Here is a 21,754-nt window from a genome sequence, read left to right on the forward strand (position 1 = left end):
TTATTCAAAAGCTCTGAAAAGTTTTCGTTGTTATCCAAGGGTGGAATTTGGCTATGAAAAGTGGTTAAGTGTTTTATTTCTGCCCTCAGCCAGTCAGTAGCCCCATATCCTTGTCATACTACCCTTTTCTTGTTTTTACCTCATACCATGAAGTATGTTTTCTACCATGGTCTTTAAACACTAAATACAACCCATAAAAACCTCCTGGCTGCTTTTAATTTTTTTTTAGTTCTCCAATGCCCCAATGTTCCCGAACACAAAAATGTTGTAATTCAGTACAACAACTTTGCACAATAACGTCAGGGGAAGGCCACGAAACCAAAGGCTGAGAATACAGAATAATTTGTTTACTTGTAGAATCTGCGTGTAGGTCAGAAGGAGAAAGAGAGGTGGGGAAATAGGAGAAAAGTAGAAATAAATTGGAACAGGGATAGATGGTGCATCCTTTTTTTGCACTTCTTAGATTACAACAATCTGTTAGTTTCACTGCCTTACAGCTCGCAATCATAATATTCATGTCAAAAAAGGTGTTAAGCATCAGGGTCTGTTTGTTTTCCTTAAACAATTTGACATTTAATTGAAGCAGTTGGGTAACTTGTCTTTTTATGTTAACACAGCAACTGTGAAATTGTAAAATGATGGCTTGTTCCTCTATTTTACTCTTTTTAGGCTACATTCAGGATATTTCTCCCTGATTTACAGTGGTCTGAATAGAAAAATAATTAGGTTTGTGTGTTACCGAAATTGGATGTGAGTTTCAGAGGCCAAACTAAACCGATCTGTGCCATAGACCTTCAAGTGTCAGTATAAATAAATAAATTTATTTATTTTATATATATATCCAAATATATTCATTAAGAGTTTTCATCCCATCCACCTACCAGAGCTACCACATGATTTTGTAATAGGAACCAATAAAAAGTATGATCTGACTTTCTGAAGAGGGAGGGTCCATACAAAATCTGTCTGATCTGAGGTGCAGTGGTAGATGGGTGTTCTGTATTACTGAAACTGTGCTAGACAAAATTCAAGTAAACATTGAAACAGTTGTTTTGTTTGCAATTAAAACTCCCACAAATATTGCAAGCAATTTCTGAATTTTTTTATCTTCAGCACACTGTTATTATTTTAGTACATTTCCATGTATTTTGCATACATTCTCCTTGCTCAGTGAATATTTTAAAAGTGGAGCTCGGAATTTTGGCTGACCTTTGTTTCCATGCCTTAAGGAATGTTCTTGGTGAAAAACAAATTGATGAGCATTTTTTCTCGCCCTTATTTTAATGATGAGACATTTTATGCAAATAGGCTGTCAAAACATTCATGAGAGAATCCAGTTCATAATAAAAACTTGTATTTTGCTACAAGCCCGTGACTTAAAAATGTTTCAGAGAAAAGCCTGTGAAAGGTGGTAGGTGTCTTGAGAGAATGAAAGACTGGATTGAAGTCATTGTGGTTGTTCATAGTTTTTTGTGACGGTGCCTGCATTGCCACGGTCTAATTGTGAAATTGGGCAAGACACTTTGTTCGCTTCTGTATTACTTAATCATGACTAGTAAGCACTTGATTTTACTTAAGTTTCTCTTATGCACCGATTGTAGTATAGAGTAACACCCCCGGCTTCAACACTTGTTGATTTGCACCAAGGCAGGAAGGCATGAGGGTCTGGAGCTCATTGTTGGCTCCAGCTGGGGGCAGGTTCTGGGATTTGGTTTTTTTTTTTCACCCTACACCAAAAGTTTTCACAAAACCAGACGTGTCGAAGCACATGTTTCTCAGCCTGTGGTGGGTCTCACTGGCTGGTTAGCTGGAATTATTGTTTAGAGTATAAAGGATCTAGCTCGGGGCTCTGCTGTGGTATAGAAAAGATGTTTATTTCGAAGCTGGCAGACCTGAGATATGAGCATGGCTCTCCCACTTCACCGCTTACTGCCCAAAGTCACCCTACTGTGGCACAAGGAGCCTTTTGTCTCTCCTCTTCCCAACAATTACCGTAAAACCCCAAATGATCCACATGCCGGTGAACATGTTATTTAGCCAGGAGAGTCCCAGCACATTCTGCCTTCTGCCTTACCGCTGCCTGGAACAGCACTCTGCGGGACCAGTCTTCAGCTGCCATAAATCCCAGTAGCAAGGCTGGCATCAAGAGCACAATGCTGATATAAATTGGCTCTGGAGCCGAGCCAGCAGCGATGCACAGTGAGGAGACGTGTAGCCATCACTTTACCATTGCAAACACACCGTCTCGGTCAGAGATGAAACCAATGAGCTGGTCGGTCTTTATGGTAGCAGACCTCAGCAGTATCATTGTGATCAAGTGCTTCCAGTCAGCATTCACATGCTAACCTAAAAAACTGTACTAGATCTTTCACTTTTAAATAAGTGTATTGGCAGCAAAAAGGGAAAAAAAAAAAAGTTTAGTGAGTCACAGAGACATTGAGAGACCCCCCTACTAAATTTTGTCTGGGACACAGAGAAAGAATAGTTGAATGATTCATCAGACTGGGTAGGTGGATTTTCAAATTGCAGTATTATAAAGAGCTGAATATATGATGTGTGAGTCAGGAACTTAACTCCTCCTCAATATTTACAGATGTGTATGAAATGTGTTCAGGTTTCCATTATGATTGCATCCGGCAACATGACAGAATATTTTTTCAAGACTAACCTGCAGCCCCAGGAGTTTACTATAAAAGCAAGTGGTAACGAAGGGGACAGGAATTATCAGGCACGTATGAATGGATGTAGAAGTGTCCAGATCAGTGCTATGCCAGTTCCACTTGGAGATGCCTTGCAGTGCCTCTGTATTTGCTGATGTGGTTAGCGTTGGGTGCTTAGAATGCAGCAATTATTTCACCAATAGAAGTATTGTTTCCGCAGGGACAACTTAAACTATAAATAGTGTAAAAACCACTACTGTTCTGGTATGCTTATGAAATTTGTCATTTTTATTAATCACATCCATGTATATAAATCCATGTTTGTCATGCATAATCCTGCAATAGTAGTTTTATTTATTATGGCACACAAATGAATGCTGCACTGTGTGTCTTTCTTGCAGCTCTATTGTAAGCATTTGCATTTACTTAGATGTTCAGCCAGAATTGTAAACACTTTAAAAAGAAAAGCTGTAAGTTTCAAGCTATGACCTGAAGACTCTGGGCAAATTTTTCACTTAACTTACACAACAGCTAACTTAATATTGAGATATCTCTAAATTGCTGGTCATAGGCAATGGCTACATCAAAACCCCTATTTCCCCACAGCCCTGCTGTAATAATATTTTAGCCACATTTCTTAAATGAAAAAGTAATTCTTTAAAAGCTGGATGAGTGGTGTTTATTATAGACCCTTGGATCCAGTATCCACAGAAAGGTTTCTGAGAATTCACGTGGTCTCATTCATTCTCAAATGTTGGATCAAATCCGGCATTCTGCATTAGCAGACATCAAGTTTCAAGATGGTATGACTAAACACATTCTTTCCAGTGCTGCTTGTGTAATGCCAGTGAATAATGTGTTGGACAAAAGTTTTCCCATCAAAGGCTGAATAAACTTATTTCAGCCATGAGTAACTCAACCTCCTCCTTTCACAAATGTTGCTGTTCATACATTTCAATAAAACCACCTGCTTCCTCCCCAGAGTAGGCTGCCCATTTTCGTTCAGCTCGTTCTTCCAGCAGTAACTCCACTGTTGTCTCTTCCAGGATGCTCTTGCAGCTAGAGCCTTGGCTCGGAGCAGCGCTGGCCCCGTGGTGCTGCGGCTGCTGCCCAAGTAACAGGCTCCTGCTGATAAAATCACATTTTCTCTTTCTAAGGGGGCAAGTGTTAACTGCATTGCCCTTACAACTTTTCATCATCGTTTGGCTCCATCGGTTTTCATCTGCTCAGAAGGGAGGCTGGATGTGGCAGATGTCTGGAAAGGAAATTGCAGTAACCTTCCAGCACAATTTTAGGATACTGACTAGCTGTTTGATCTGAATACCCAGGGCTTTTTTATTTCAGTGGGGTTTTTTTAACGCAAACCCATTTCTGTGTGTATGTGTACATATATAAGCATACATATAAATTTTCGGCTGAAGCACAATACGACTGGAACCAGTCCGGCTTGGCGGGTCTGTGCTGTGTGGTTAGTGTGATCACCACTCTGTTTTCCATTCCTGCAAGTCCTGCTTCCAATGGGGAGCGGCACCAGGAGCTATTCCAGCTCTGAACAGCTACTCAGCAGCAGTGCAGGGTGGGCAAAAGCTAAGGAAAAATGGTGACAAATCGAGCATTACATTTTCCTCTGCCAGCTGATCCACTGCAGAGTAAGGGTGTCTTGCTGCTACCAGCCATCCGAGATGTCCTCCTCTGCTAAGCACTGCTAAGCTGGGCTAAGGTGTCAGAGATTCCTGTTTGTACAATGCTCAGTGGTAACATTGAGCCTTTCAAGGTGTCCAGCAGTCTGGTGAAATAAGATAATATGTCTAAATGATTAGACTCTTCTTTAAAATGGGCCTTCCCAGTCTCACTTGTGACACCCTACACCAAAAGAACGAACTCTAATTCAAAATGTCCTCTTCATAACACTGTCCATTTAGTATGTAGGGAATTTCGTAGGTTTGGGAATTATTTGAAAAAGGAGAATTTGCCCTTTGTCATTTCTCACAGATGTCACAGGCAGAATAGTGCCAACCTGAGATTTACTGGGACATATTAAAAGGACACAGTTCCTGACAGATTTCAGCTGATGCTACTAATCAGTTTCTTGCTCGTAAGCATGTGTAGAAGAACAAAATGTAGTGGAGTCTGAAGTAGGTGAAATGGGCAAAAATAACCATAATTTGACTACTATTCAAAAGCGCTACCAAAGATCATGACATGTCAAGAGGCCTGTCCATTGAATTTTCTTAATTTGTCTTCCCGTGACTCTCCCATGTCTATGTATTATGCTCTTTAAACAAGTGCAAGCCCACATTATTTCCAACGACAAATTGCAGAAACTGAGCAATGAGTTATGTAAGAGAAGCAAATTAGAAAACATACCAAAAACAGCCAAAAAAGAACCACTATCCAAACCATAAAGAACAGAAAACCTGCTGAATGCTTATAAACCAGCCCTGATCAAAAAGAAAGTGATTCACAAATTCTAGGCACAAAAGATATTTAAATCTCAGTCGCATCCTTAAATAAAGAATTAGACATCACAAGTTATGAATATGCAGGGAAAAAGCCTTTCAACTTTTGAATGGAGTTCTCTACCTACAAGAACAAATTAATTTTACTTCTGTTTGGCAACAGTAAAAGAAAAAGTCATTTGATATACCAGATGACATACTGCAAATAAATGAAGTTGGTTTGGAAACGCGCTGAGATTTCAATATCCAGGGACTAGATTACTAACGAAGTAAAACTGCCTTTATTGGGGAAGAGACACGGAGAACGCTCTGAGATGCAAGATGCTCCACGAGGTGCTCCAGTCCTGCCACTGGCACTAATATAATCGTTTAGTGTGGGCAAAGTGCGCTCTCCCTTCATCCTCAGGTGAAATGCCAGAAGACACCCCCCACACCCCATTGCTGAGGGGATCCTCATCGCAGTCAGCAGGGGACTGCTTGGTTCCTTACAGTTTTCAAGTGAGTAGTTGAAGTCGACCCTTGGCCCTTTCTTTCATTCTCCTTCTTTTAATTATTGCAAAGTTGTGAGAACGTGCTTATGTGAAAGATTTTGTTTAGCCAAGGAAAAGTCATCTCACAAGCCCTACATCATTTAAAATTTAGGTGTCTGGGCAACGTTTGGACAGCGAAGGTATGATCTGTGGACCGAGCTTGGCTAACTATCTTGCATTAGGTGACAAACTTCCAGTGGCCAAAGACAGCCCAACTCAGCCCCATCCCAAGTGTTTGTTTGTGCTGTATACAGCTGTAGAGAACAAGCATCCTTCACTAAAAAAAACCTAGTTCTGTGATTGTAGTTGGCTTTCTTATTGCTTGCTTCTCTGTTTGAAAACAGACACCCAGACAAGCACAGATATGATCTAGACATAGTGTACCACATGCATCAAGAAGAAAAAGTTCTGTTTTAATTCTTACTAATTCCTCTATAATGTAACTAGAAAGAATTTCAAAGAATTTTAACTGAATTCTAATTTTTACACACTGATTTAAGGTTTTTCTGAATCCTTTCTCACCTCACTGTAATTTAGCTGCAACCAACAAAATAAACATAAAAAATCTTGTTTTTTCTAAAACTCTAAAATCCTAGTACCGTCACTAGGGTATTGTGGACTTACAGGTGTCTGACTTGCCCCTACTAGTTGTAGGTCCATAGTCCTCACTACCGGAAAACACCACTCCCTTGGAGCAAGATAAATCATTTCCATAGAGGGAATCGGCATTTCATGCTGTTCACAGGTAAGTACACAGGAACAGGGGAAAGTGTAGAGAAATTGAGACAGGCAATTTCAGCCTCTCTGTCATGTTAGTAAGTACAAATCTTTCTGAAAACGGGCAACAAAAAGCTACTATGGGATTACCTTGCCATAGAGCTTGCTGCTGCAGTGAGTGTGGTAGCCAGCATCCTGGAGATGCCAGCAGGTCCGCGCATGCCTGGGCTCAGGACACTCTTTTCTGTGGAGTGTGTTCCAAGGGAACATATAAAGTCCACGTAGATATTTTATACCAGTTTGCTAGTTCCATGCTCTGCATTTACCACTTTCCAGTCACTATAGCAGGGAGCACAACATTGGTTTGGCTTTTTTATCTAGGTCTGTCTTCCAGAGGGCTTTCTTAAAGCCCATCTTTATGTTTGTTCTGGGGTTATAATGACTTTCCTATTAATTGCTTCTAGCTTCTGCAGAGCACACCCTGCACCTAAATCAGCTGCCATCACCCATCTCTGTTACTGTTTTTTCCCTCCTTCTGGTTTTCTTTAATAATCCTTTTACATTAACCTACCTTTTAGGAAGAGAAGTCTTATACGAGGAGTCTTCAGGGCACAAAATATGTGTGGATAATGAAATTAAATAGTTTCCTTCCTTCCTTCCCCCACTCCTAGTATTAAAATCCTGATCGTGAATCATTTTCATAGATTCAGACTCTGAAGGAGAAGATGCTGACAGAATTGAAGCAGAGCTCTATAGTCAAGATTATCTCAGGTCTCCATCCTCAAATCTGATCTGGTTTATGCTATTTTTTTGCTTTAGTATATTGCTAGTTTCTTTGTGGCCAATGCAGTATGAGCATTATCGGGGCCACCTTTCTCTCACAGAAATCCGTTACTAATTTCTTGGTGTTGCTTTAAAGCTTCAAGTGAGTTTAGCGTAGGCATCTGCTCCCAACTTATGTATACTACCAAAGAATACCATTTCAATAGCACTTTGATATTGTAATTCTAAATGTAATAAAGCGTATTAATAACCGCATTTAAATAATTTTCAATAAGTAATTACAATGATTAGGCACTCCTTCTGGAGAGGCATAACAATATCGACAGGATTAACTGCCTGTCTCGTATGACACTGCCTGGTTCACCCTGGTTTTCTGAGCCTCCAACCTCCACCTGCCATCCCAGGGTGGTGCTGCTGTCCCAACCTCCCCATGCCAGCTGGGAGGGGAGGCTGAATGAAAGCTCCTCTCACCAGCAAGATCAAATTAGCAATTAAATGAAGTCTTAATTAACAGGGGAGAAAACGAGTCACCCCCCTCTGATATAATATTGATCCTTTTTTCCAAAGCTTTGGTGTCAATGTTACATTAAAAGTATTCTGGTATGTTTGCTTCTTGGAAATGTCACAATATCGTGACAGTATGCAGGCATATTCTCTCCACAGAAGTGTCAGATTTGCATGCAATATGGTTGAGTTATTTTTTTATTTGTAGTCAGTGAAGACATTTAAAATCTTTGATTAAAGTATGTAGATGGAGAGAGGGAATATGGAAAAAGACTAAATTTCAGGCTGAGCAAAATATAAACCAATAGCAGCATACAGACAGTTCTCCTGTTTCTGAGGTAATGGTTGCAACATTTTTTCAGCTTGGATGAACATCACATACAGAGAGTATTCTGTCATTCCGTTGGAGATTTCCTTGCAGTGTAAGTTTTGTTTTAATATATGGCAAAATAACAAAGATGTAAGGCAAAAAGTGCACATTTACATTATTTTGTCATGACTGCAATAGTCTTTTATATCTGAGGAATTGAGTAGATTGCCCATGGTGTGGTAGAAGGCATTTCATTAATGGATGTGGTAATTTAAGCTTCCTTCTTGCCTTAGAAATGCATTCAGCAGCTTTCAGTACAGCTTTGATATTTCAGGTGAGATGTGATCTGCTTTGTACAATTTTTGACTTAGATATACGGAGGGATGAGAAAGAGTGGGAGTTTTAACACTGATCATCCAACAGAGTTTCAGCTTTCAAAACAAATCATCTGTTGGGCAGGGACTGTAATTAAGGTACAGATTGCCATGAGATTTCTTCTGCTGAAGTTGCCTTCTCAATTTTTATCTCATGTATTTATTCTCTATATCCTTTTTTGGGAGCTCCTCAGGGCATTCTTTCCAGGTTATTTTCAAACATTTCTATAACCTCTGTGAACTCCTGTCCTGACTCCCCTGGATGGGTTTTACAGAGGAGGAGGCACAGCAGCGCAGAGCTTTGATGCTGTATGACAGACAGTCCTACTGGTGAGCCTTCGCTTCTCCCAACACGTGTGTGCACAGCTTACATACATCCCCGGGGGAATTTCCTACTGACCCAGTGGGGATAACTGCACTTTCCTGCAGCAGAGGAGGCAAGGCAAGCCTGCAATTCAGCACTTGTGGTGCTCTTGGACATGCAGAACTGTTGTCAGCAGGGGAAGACCTTAAAATACGGTGCCAAACTGGGACCTTGCACGGTTGGAACAGCACTTGGTAGGCAGTACACTTTCAATGAACAAAAATTTCTTAAATTAGATGCTGGTGAATTTGGTCATTCTTTACACTGATGATCAAAATAATCTTTACAGTCAGACTAACAAGAATGAGAAATAACCTCTCTCCAGTTGCTACCAGTTTTTATTCAGTCTTTTATCTGTTCATCTTGTTACACACATGAAACTTGGGTGCTGTTCTGAATGCAGAGGAGTTGCTTTCTAGTCTAATGATAAAAACAATACAAGGCTAGAGCTTCTCTTATTTTTTTTTTCCTTTCGCAGTGAGTATTCTGTGTCTAATCATGTTATAGTCTCACAGTTTATTTCAGTGATATTCTTATTGCACATTTCACTTTTTTTTTAGGTTTGGGGGTTTAATTATGAGCTCATTACTTTAGAAGATAAATATGAGTTTCTTATGGTAAAACTATGGGCCCTCTTTCTATACACAGATACTGTCTTTACTCCGCTGTCAGATTTAGTTCAGATTGTAAGCATTTTGAGGTTCAAATCATATTTTTCTGTGGCTTTATTCAGCCCTTAAACTTCATTAGTTTTTAGTAAAAACCAACACTGCTTAAAATCTCATCTTTCTCAGTAGTTGTTATCATTCAACGTCAAATGATGTGCAATGGAACTGGAATGATAAAAGACTTCAGGAATAATGAAAACCACTACAAGAAAAAAAAATGGCACAGAAGGTATCAATTTTTTAACAGCATCAGAAAAAACCAAACTGGTCAGACAGTCTTACACTGAACTCTGAAAGTCTGGCCCATGAGTTCCCAGTTTGGACCTTCAGTGAACATGGCTGATTTTTCATCTAGCTGACAAGCTACACTTTGGAGAGCCAGCAGGAAGAAAAAAATAAATTGGTGGTAAGATAGACAGATTTGAGGGTACCAAGAAGAAAAAGGGCATCATCTCCCTGCATAAAGCGCAGAGGAAATGTCCATAGGGGCACTAGGAGGGCTGAAGAAGAGACCAGGGAGTGTGGAGTGTGGTGTGGGGTGTGGGCAAGGGAAAGCTGTGGAGAGGGGAAAACCCTGAAAGCCAAAATCAGGAGGGACCAGAGAGAGTGGAGAACATGGGAGAGAGGCACCATGAAGTTGGGGGTTGCAGTAACAGGGGTAAAGGAGGTCGATGCCAGTATATGAATTCCAGGTCAGAGGGGTAAGGCTTACTGAAGGCTGATTGGTTTTGAGTATGTCTGGCTTGGTCATCGACAGGGTCAAACAGCTTTATTCAACAACTGTGAAAAACTTTTCTCAGAGTTCTGCAGATAAGAATTAATACAGTGGCATAAAAGTTAATCTCTCTGTGTATTCCTAGAAAAGGTGCTGATGTGGGGAAATGCAGTTTTAGATTTGCTATGTTGCTCTCTCAAATTGCTACAAAAATTAAGATATGGTCCTCCTTAAAAATGTCGGATCAACAGGTCTGCTCAACGAGTATCAGAGGTCTATTTTGAATGCAAGTCAATAAATAATAATTGACTTTTGTCAATAATCAATCACAATTACTAATATAGTCACTTAATGAGACTTGCTGAGTGGAAAACCTATTACCAGAATGCTGCATTTCTCAGATTTCGTGATAACTAAATGTATTAGTTATCTAGAGTTCTGCCTCTAAAATCTACAGAGACTCACAGCTTGCCTCTTAATTTGGGATACTGCAGAATTTTCCCCTGATGGTGCTCCTTCAACTCTTCTGCAAACCTACTCAGCCACAGAAATGCTCTACAGACAGATTCCAATGCAGACACATGCACTTACATACGTATAGAGAGTTGAAGACTAAAGTACCAGCTTATTTCCCGAGTCCCTGTGTACCTCTACTGCTGAAAGTAAGAATTATGAGCATATAGATAAGGACTTTCATTTCCAGCCAACAGTTGTTTATCCTATCATTATTGTTTAGTATTTGCTTTTGGAAGATACAGTGTCAAAAAGGAATAGCATATGAGATCTAAAGCTGAGAAATTGAATTATGAAGCCTTAGTTGTCTAGATTTTTGAACGTATACATTAAACCAGTGTAACTCTTTAGTTAATGGGAAGAATGGTGGTGCTCAGTCATTGCCTGCTCTTCCCTCCTAAGAAATCCTTGGTGACCAATTTCCCTACCTCAGACAGGATTTTATCTCCCTGATACGAAATGTGGCTCCAGTTGTACAAAAGCAGCTCTGTGTGGCAGTGCCAGGTTCCCTGGATGCCACAAACAGCTGGGCTTATGGTGGCCACCTGTCCGGAGGAGAGCGAGGAACCCCTGGGCTCCTTCCTCAGACCTCCCCCTCTTAACCTCACCCAGCCAGAATACCATACAGACCCTCAGAGGTTTTCATGCTGCAAATGAGAAGGATGTTCTATTTGATGGTAGCAACTAAAAAAATTCTTAAGTGTGCAAGGTATTTTAACTACAGCACAATTTATCATCTATGAAGGGTTGCGTTCTTTGTGGTGTGAGATGACGTCAAACAAGACAATGAGCATCAGAAGTGTGACTCCTGCAAGAGGCTTAAATACCTGCCTGTGCTTCTGTGATAACACATTACAATAATTTGACTCGAGAACATCCCCGGTTGTTTTCATAATTCCACACAGCATGCAAGATGTTTCTTATGTTTTTAAAAACTTATTCCACAGTTCACCAAGATCTAAATGCGGGAGCCTGGGTTTTTTTTAGTTGGCTGTCTAAGCAAGTGGATACCTAGTCAACAGAATCTAAAAAGCTACTCAGCTCATCCAAAAATAGACAGTCACCTCAATGGCTTTTTACACTCCAGTGACCATGTTGTTTATACATTCATTGACTATAAACGGGAATATAGATGCCTAACTCACAATAGAACTTAATCCAAGTATCTTAATTTGAGAGCTGAATCCCATCTCTATTTTCAGTTGAATAAATAGCAGGAATAATCCTTGTAATAATTTCAGTGCAAATAGTTACTCTAACAGCAGTTCCTCTGCACAGAGTCTAGTTTAAATACACCTTCGCACATACTCTATTCTTGCCTAGTAATCTTAACCAGGATGTGACTGCTACAGTCTGTGGACTGAAGCAATATTGCCAATCCTTCATTCCTTATCCAGGTTCATCAGGAGGAGTTGGAATACTTGGCTGTTTGATTCCAATAAATATGCTGTTGACATCTCTTAGAATAGAGAGACTTCCTAAAACGGTGGTGTACTGGAATATGAGTTGTGGTTTGGGTCAAATGTAGCCTGTCAAGTCTCATCTATCTTAAACAGCAGTCTGCAGAAATACATGTATGCATTGCTCTGTGAGTTTCTCTGTGAATTTTCCTTCTTAAAAGCTTCCAAAGTTATTCTTAAAAGTAATTACATTCCTTTCCAGGATAGGTAAGGCCGGAGGTAGAAAAGTGTCATGAGACTTCTGTTCAAAATATTAAAGACTGGTTGGAGGAAGCAAATGCAGCATAAAGTCAGATATTTGCCTCTCTGTTTCGTAGAATTAATCCATCTGTTGGTAGATTTTACAAGAAGACGTGCCGGCTACTACTGACATTTCAGGTAGTAGCAGGTCAGGTTTTTTAATCTTTCATCCAGTACAATTTTCCTTTCAAGCATAGACTCTGCACCTCCCATCCTGGTCTATCGCAGCTCACTTTTACACTTATTAAATCTATAAAATCACCCAGAAGGGGAAGCATATGCAGGACATCAAAGCTCACTGGATTGTGGAACATATTCAGCCTCCTCTCTGTGATATGTCCTGGCTGTGTATATTACAGGGTCTGAGGTGGTCAGTTTGAGGAATAAAAGCCCAAATACTTATACCCATGGTTCGCGTGTCACAGACACGAGCCAGCAGGAGAGGATGGCAGTGGTGAGGGCAATGGGGTATCTGATATCCATGCTATCTGTTGGGGTTTCAGATCAGAATGAACAAGGCAGCGTTTCATGGTGGTTTTCTGCTTGCTGGTCTACAGCCCTTCTCCCCGCTACGTTGTACTGCTGAAACTTGGATCAGCAGAAAACGTGCTTAATGGGAAGCTTCACTGCTGCATTGAAGGGATGACTGCCCAGGCACTCGCTGAAAAACTGAAACCTTTGGAAGTTGCTGTCATCTTCCTTGGCCTGCACATGAAGTCCACCATGCTGAAATGTACTTTAATTGCCAGCCGTGTTGGCTGTAATTAATTGCACTTTGGTATGGATGAAGGAAACAGTTGTCAAACAATGTGATATTATTATTGTGGATACTGCTGTTCTAGCAGGAGTCTGATGAACTTTTTCATACAGAAGCTGGTAGGGCTTTTAAGACAAATTTTAGAGATATTATAAAGTAATTGCACACTATGAACAGTGGCTGACTTCAGCACATGTGTGTGCTTGGAATTCCGTATATTTTCTTTTCAAATTTGTCTGATAAGCTGAGCAAATTCTTAGAGACCTGATACATCTGAATGGATCAATTCTGTATTTCGTGCAGTGAAAAACAGTGTTATATGAATTTCAGCTGTTGCAAAACACAACACTTTCAATGCTAGCTTTTTACAACAGATAAAGCCAAACGTGCTTATCAGTGAAAATGCTCTCCTGATTTATCTTTAGGCAGAGGACAAATGTCATCAGTTTCTTCTCTCATTTAGTTTCACATATAGATTTCTGCCTGTGTAAATTGTAAAGGGGTCTATGCCTTTTACTGGTAGGAGAGTGGTACTCATGCAATTGCTGTCAGAGTACACTCTCTCCCTTACTCCTAGTCAAAAGTTCTCACGTGGTATCACGGAAAGAAGCATCACCATTTCAATGTATATCTTTTCCTGCTGGAACAGATAATTCTTTCCAAATGCCACACTCCAGTTAGCATCTAATGAGTTGTGCACTTCCCATGGTTATCAGAGATGTCACCTGTTCTTGAAAGCTGTTTCACACATAGGGGTATGGCCCTTGTATTCGTACGCACAGAAGGTCTCAGCAATACTTGACACTACAACACAGAAAAGATTGGAGTCATCAACTGTGAAATTATCAACAAATTACTGCTACGTGGTGATTCTGCATGACTCCTCCATGTGATCTGGAGAAGCATTTGGCTGAAAAGACTTTTTATTTGGAATGTGGTGATGTTTTGGCATCATCACAACCTTGACAGTTCATCAAGGTTCCCCTCAGAGCTACCCAAAAGTCCAAGGTCTGTTGTCATGTCTACTGTTAGCTCTAGAAAGCAGTTCTAGCAAAGGAAGTGGCACATTTGTCATTACTTTGAGGCAAGATGAAAACTAACCATTGGATTGCCTGCGAGTCATTTGTGCTGGTTAATGTTGACCTGGAAGAGGACCTCTGTGTCCAGAAGAGGAGTCCTGGGTAACATAGTCTGGGCTTTGTTATGTAAAAGCTCGGTTTATATGGCCACAGTGGTGCTTTCCAGTCCCAGGCTCTAAGACATTACACAATGCAACACAGAGGAGGCAAAGTACAAGTTCACGTTCTCTTTTGGACAAATCTTTCTAGCTTTTATGGCATAGAAGGATATTAACCTATTTTTCTTGCTATTGCAGCACATAAATACCTCTGTGATAAAGTCATATTGAATCTTCAGGAAAACCAATATAATTAAATATTCTGTTTAATATTCTTATTTTTGTTTAGCATCTATGCAAATTCGGGAACTGCATTGAGCCAAAGAAGACTATTATCTGGCTAGATATACCAAGAAATACCAACGTTCAGTATAGGATTCCTGTTGTTAAAAAGGTCATTTTCTTCAACCTGGGACAATAATATCTACTACAACAATATCTCTAAGCAGAAATTGACAAATACAGTGTTTCCAGGGACCACTGGCCATTCAGACAAATGTAGATATCATTACTGCCACCTATTGTTATAAGGAGAAAATTGAAGATATTTTCATAATTGTATTTTTCCAAATGGAGATAAAATTGGAAAATAACAAGCTTGTTCCAGTTGAGATATTTGTAAATAAGCATGTTGTGGTGCCTTCTTTGACAGCTTTATTTTCAGAGCTATAAAATTGGCCAGTACAACTGCTAAGAAAACACAAGGTCTTCATGGACACCTGGTAAGAAATAGTACTTAACCAAAAAGCAACCACAGGCACCATATGGAATTTTTATTTCTGCATTAAAGCCTCAGAAGTGGGAATGAAGAGAAAGCAAAAGATTTCAAATAAAAGAGGTTTTAAATAGAAAGACACAATAAATAGACTTCTTTTTGCAAGGCCTACTGACTTGTTGAGTACCTCAGGCTCTTGAATAATGCATCACCGATTGTATAATACCAAAATTACATATTTCCAATTGGTGATGAATATATTATTTGGGATTGCATGTATAGAATCTTGTCAAAGGTATTTCAGTTTTATGGAATGATTTTCAAATCCGGAAACCTTTTCTCATTTTTTTTCCCACAGAATTCTGTGGAATTCTATTAATTTCTAGATTTAGAAGTTGCCTTAATAAGTACTGTGAGATTTGAACATATAATTAAAATATCATAAAACTATCAGAACACTGTGATAAAACCAGATTACCTTTCAAGGTGCAATGTTTGTTAGTCTGAGCCTTTCTAGAAGGAAAGAGCTGATTTTTCTAAGACATCTGATATCTGTCTATCCACATATGTATACTTACTTGAAAAAAAAACAATCTTCCACTGGAAACTGATGATTCTGAAACTCTATCTGGTAAATCACTGCAAAATTACAAATTTGTCTCCATGCCTTACTTGGAGTTTGAAATGCAGATTATTTTTTTTTTCCTGGATGGAGATGGGGCTGACTAAGTAAGTTCCACTGGATGGAACTTAGACCAATTAATATTTTAGGCTTTTTGACATTTCAGACTAGAACAGGACACTGGAAGCGATGCCCTTTGACATTACAAGTCCTCTGTGTACAACAGGCTCCAGAAAGTGCAAATGGAAATGGCTGAGTTGAATGAATGAATTATTGCACCCTTTGCTTCTCAGAGGATAAATTTTTGCATGGCACAAAATAGCAGTTTGTTTTGCTTTCAGGCAGAAATAGTGGATCTCAGCTGTGCTGGCATTTTCTTCTTACTGAAGAGAGAAATAGCTAAAAAAGGTGCATTCCTTTTTATTTATTACTATAAATAGCTTAGCTCACAAAAGCCTTGGAACAATAAATTACGTGTGTAACTTTTCTCTGGTTGTCAGTGAATTAGCCCAAGTTTAAATACGTAAAGATCAGGACCAGTACTTTAATTTGTCATCATCTCAATTTCTTGTTTCTGCATTTGCTGTCCACACCTATGACCAGTGGCTTTTATTAACGGATATTGTTTCCTCTTTCCTGTTTTAGTCAGGCACTATGAAATGTGAAAGCCTATTTCTGAACTTAATTATTCTGATGGCTTGGGTGTCAGATGTGGTGCCTTGTGGAAACCCATCCAGATTCATACAAATGGGCATCCACAAGATGTTTTTTTTACATATGGATCTCTCATAATCTAATACCACATCTTCTCAGCTAATTTCCAATGTTACTGAAGTCTTTAAATTTCAAAATCACAGTGATTCACAGGGTCATGGCATGTCATGGCATTCATTAGAGCAGGAACAGAAGGCTCTGAAGGTCTTCATATGAAAGGACAGTAAGTGACAGCAATTACTTATGAGATCTAAGTGAGGGCTATGTGAACTGGCAATCAGAGATCTGGAGCAGTCAAAAGTCTTTCGTTCCCATCCATCTGATAGGAAAGAATAGCAAAGAACTCTGAGAGTCTTACTATGATTTTGTTTTAATGCTGTTGAACATTTCTTGAAACTAGGAAGGATGTTGGTCAGGAACAAAACCCAAGAAAGATAAAGGAATGATGAGTGTTGATGAAAGGAAGAGAGTATGCATTAGACTTCATTGAGGCTATTTCTCGAGCAAGCACTCTTAGGAGGTACTCTGCACAGTTCAGCTCTGGAGGATACATCATTTCTATACTGCCCTTATAGAATCAAAACACCTCTGACCAAATTCATCTCCTGGCGCTACAATGGCCAGTTTATATTGACTTTTTCTTCATTCAAAGCTTCAACAAACTTGCCATAAGAAAACCTCACTATGTATGCGTTCACTTTCCTGGACATGTGTATTATTTATGAATCTAAATATCAGATAAGAAGGAAATGAGGTCCCTATCTGTAAAAATCAGAATTTGTTCACATTTCTTTCCATAATCAGGAGAAAACCCTTTATAATGTAAGATATGGTTCACTTCAGTGCTCTGATATGGCATTAAGTCTCATGTGAACTCAAATAATCTACAACTGAAACTTGCATTTCCCAATTCATTACCATTTTTATGGCTGTTAAGAACTGTTATGCAGCTAATATTAATCTTAATGAAAATTGTCCAGAACTACTCATGACACATTAGTTTATTATTACGTGACAGGTATATGTTTGTGATTTAATGTGAAACATTGGTGTGATTAAATAAACCTAAAAAAATCCTAATAAAAAATAAAAGGCTCTGGTCAGGTATATTCTGTAGTATATAAATGGGTTATGAGCAAATAATTGCGAATAATTTAATATTTGAGAGAATCAGGTACTCAGTAAACCGAGGTTATTAGACTTATCCCTGCATGACTTCAGGTTGTTATCCAGAAGTTGTTGCTTTTTACTGTGCTTTTTTTCAATGGTAGCAGCTGTCTTCTAGACTTTAATACTTGTGACTAATCGTCAGTGCGGACTCCTAGTCTTCCTATAGCATTCCCTATATCCCAGAATACAGTCGTTGCTCCCTTTCAGTCATGTTCAGCCTGGAGAAGAGAAGGCTCCAAGGAGACCTTATAGCGGCCTTCCAGTACCTAAAGGGGGCCTACAGGAAAGATGGGGAGGGACTCTATTGGGGAGTGTAGTGATAGGACAGTGGGTAATGGTTTTAAAATGAAAGAGGGGAGATTTAGATTAGGCATTGGGAAGAAATTCTTTACTGTGAGGGTATTAAGTCACTGGAACAGGTTGCCCAGAGAAGCTGTGGATGCCCTATCCCTATCCCTGGGAGTGTTCAAGGCCAGGTTGGATGAGGCTTTGAGCAACCTGATCTAAAGGAAGGTGTCCCTGCCCATGGCAGGGGGGTTGGAACTAGATGATCTTTAAGGTCCCTTCCAACCTAAACCATTCTATGATTCTATGACTGTTGGGACTGTTTTGACAAACAGAAGGCAAACAGGATCACGAATGTCATTGTAGATTAAAAACTAGTTTGTGATTTTCTGTGATCCTAACAAAATTTTTTTCCCAGTGAAAACAGTAACTTCAAAAGCCTATTCCTGCATAAGGAAGAAAAAATACAAGAAATGAGCTGCATAATTAAGAAAATAACCTTTAAACTCAGTATTTCAGGGTTTATCCTACACAACATAGAGTTAGATTGTCAGCACTAAAGAGAAAAAAGTATGAGAAAAACTTTATTGGGCTTGAAACCATGTCTACTGAAGCCAATGTAATCCTTCCATTGACTTCAAGGGCCTTTGTCTGGCTCTTGCTTATTTTGCATCCTTATGACAATGTGAAATCCATCTAATTTAATTTCTCTGTTGAATATTTTGAAACAATCTCTGAGAAAAAAAGCTTTAGCATTCTGCAAGGGCATAGGCTGCCTTAACTGGAAGCCAATGACTTTTAGTGATACACGTGTAAATATGGGCTCACCACATCTAGATTGAGACAAGCCTATCTTGTGACCCATGGGGATTTATTGTCAGTAGGCTCTAGGCATTACCACTGCCCCTGGAGGAGGTTCATTATGGGCTGTAACTCTAGGTGTGGTTTATAAGAAGGTACTCAGTTGCTGCTCCTGACTTAAAGGGTAGAGAAAGCCCTCTTTGCTCCCTACAGAACTTGCCTATACATAAAGGATCATGGAAAAATTCCGGTTGGAAGGGACATCATGAGGTCCCCCCTGTAATCCAAATTTCTGCTTAAAGCACGATTGGATAGGACACCAGACCAGGCTTCATCTCTTGAAAAACTCCAGGGACAGTGAGTACAAAACCCCTCTGGGCAGCCTGTTCCATTGCTTGTCTGTCCCCACAGTGAAAGTTTTCCTTTATATCCAGTCTGAACCTCCCTTGTTTCAACTTCTATCTGTTGTTTGTATGCAAGGTTCTGTCCTTTGAATGAAAGTGAGTATGCATCTTCTGTCCATTAAAATAAAAGCAGTTAAGAGCCGCTTTTAAAAATCTAAGACTTCATAAGTCCGTACACAACTGAGTTTTCTCTGTAAGTTGCCTTTGGTTAATGAAGACTTGAAACCTCAAGGGTCCTTGTTCAGAGAAAACCAATCACCATTAAAAAGTGGAAATACTCCTAGTAAGTCATGCTGGTAAAACTGCTATCAACTGAAATGCTTATAGATGTTACTGCGGGATTTTAGAAGCTCAAGAGAATGGAAATATGATAATACATTAGATTCTGCTCTGAGCCAGCAAGGCAAAGAGTGAAATCTGTCAGACTTAAAGTTGAAAGAATGTGCTTTCGACTTTTGCTGACACCAAATAAAGGGTTAGGGGTATTACACATGTGAATTCAGATCCATCCAGAGCTGTTATAACTGAAGTATTTTCTCTGGTCATAAAAAACTGCTTGGGCTGGCAAAGAACAGCTGTCTCTGTGTTGGAAACACATCAAATCTTTTGATGAAATAAGGAGAAAATATAGACAAAAGCAAAAAATATCACAAATTTAAACACGTCAGAAACCAAGCCTGTTCTGTGTGTATGTTTGCTGAAAAATATGAAAGCAGAATAAAACAGATGGGCAGTGTTAGTTTTTCAGTTCTCACAGGTTTAAGGGAAAACACAGATCTTGTGTTTGGCATTACTATTGATGTGTTTCAAAAAGGTGAAGGGAAAACAGCATCTGTACTCGCTGTAGAAATGCTTTCCTAATTCAATTAGATTAATCTCCGCTGGAGGAACCCTAGCTGGTAGTCCTGTTATTCACATCAACGGCTAAATCTTTGTTTAAGCCTCTGAAACATTTTTATGCAATTATGTCTTGCAGTAATCAATTTGAGTTTAATTCTCAGTTATATAAATAAAACTCTGTTTGTTTCGTTCACTTCATTTTTATGAAATAAGAACCTTGCTTTCACATTCCAAAAGCAAATAGAAAACTTCTATTGACCATCTAGATACTATTTATTATTTGATATGCCTGTCACATCACATCTTACAGATCTCTTCTGTTAACTAAAGAACTCTAATCTATTTGTTCCTTATTCTCAGGGAATCTTTTCGTTTAACCTTCCCCAGATCTTTCCTTTTTTGACGGTTTTCTTTCAGGTGCTATGAAATCAGGTAACCCAAAGGACCTACCTTTGTTTTGAACTCGAGCATAACACCTTTTTTTCAATATTTTTCTGTAACCTACTTAGAATTAGTTGTTATCAATGTGAAGTGATCGTCAACAAACCAGCTGTTACTTTTTTTTACCTTGAGAAAACTGGGCAATTCATGGTTGACTTCACAGAGCACACATCTTTCATTTCTAGATCAGCGTTTCAAGTCCAGTCAATATCAATAGAGATCGAAAGTTACAGTGTCCTGGTTGCTAATTCGTAGCAGTACATGTGAATCTTTTTTGGATATTGTTCTTGATTTCGAGCTTTAGAGCAAACAGCGTCATCGCATGTTTTTCAGTCTTCTTTTCTATGACTATTTGATCCACATAAGAGATACAAAAGTGTGACCTCTGGAAGGTTATTTATGGCCATTAATCCCGATGAGTAATTCAATTTCTCCTTCTGATGTATATTTATAATTTGTGTCTATTCTTCGTTTTATCTGGTACTGGCAATATAATCACTGGCAATAAATCAAGAGTTTTGCTCACTCTTACTGAGATTTCTCAGAGTCCTCTTCAGGTGAAATAATCTTCATTCTTTTACCACTTCAGATAGATGATAAATATCATGTCACACCTCTCCAATGCTGAACTGCAGAGCATTTCAATTTTAACCTCTTTTCATGCTGAAGATAAGCTATTTATTCCTACTGTTTTCTTCATGAGCATTCAAGCCCCATGACAGAATTAAGCATATGGAAGCTTTGACTAGCTTCCAACTGTACCAAAGACTCACTAAATTCCACGTATACAGTCCTCTCACAGGTCTCTTCAGTCTTTCATGAACTTCCTTGTAGCTAAAAGGAGGGACAACAAGAATGATGGACTTTGAACTTGGATACATTATTTTTCATAGATTCACAAACTAATTCCGTCTGGAAGAGACCTCCAGAGGCCTCTAGTCCAATGTTCTGCCCAAAGCACTCAGATTACACCAGGTTCCTTGGGGTTTATCCAGTCAGGTCTTGAAAATCTGCAAAACTTCTCAGCTTCTTAGTTTAGAAATCTGCTTCTACCCCACTTAGTAACACCAGAAAGAAACATTGATGGAAGCAGTAATGAAAACTTCAGGTACTTGAATCTAAGTCCTTTATAATTATTGTGAGCCTTTCCAGGGAGTTCAGGGGACTCTGACTGGCATATGCAGTGACACGAGTCAAGCCACACTCATGGTTTTTCTCCATGCAGAGGGAATATCTTCAAGCATTGGATGCCCACTTGACCTAGATATTGTAGAAGATACAAATAGATTATTAATCATTCTTTCCTACTTGGAAATTATATGCAGCACCTTCTTACTGTACTTTCATCCTTCAGGCAGCTGTAGTTTGACATTTGTAGCTAAGGCAATTGAAAAAAGCTAGAAATGGTTTCACAGGCAATATCAACAAGTGGCAATTAAACTGTGATTTTTCCAATTTTTTTCTCATTTGTTTGTATGTCTGAGTTACTCGGGCCAGCTGTTATATTAGTTATGCCTGGTCCTGTCACTGA

The 21,754-nt window shown here is 39.2% G+C and overlaps 1 protein-coding gene across 1 annotated transcript in view; it reads left to right on the forward strand.

The window, feature by feature from the left end:
• STK32B (serine/threonine kinase 32B) overlaps positions 1-21,754 on the forward strand; it is a 171,638-nt gene that overhangs the window by 91,256 nt on the left and 58,628 nt on the right. The gene's annotated exons all lie outside the window — the stretch shown is intronic.

Source organism: Rissa tridactyla, chromosome 5 (genome assembly GCF_028500815.1).
Source record: "Rissa tridactyla isolate bRisTri1 chromosome 5, bRisTri1.patW.cur.20221130, whole genome shotgun sequence".
Lineage (NCBI taxonomy): Eukaryota > Metazoa > Chordata > Aves > Charadriiformes > Laridae > Rissa > Rissa tridactyla.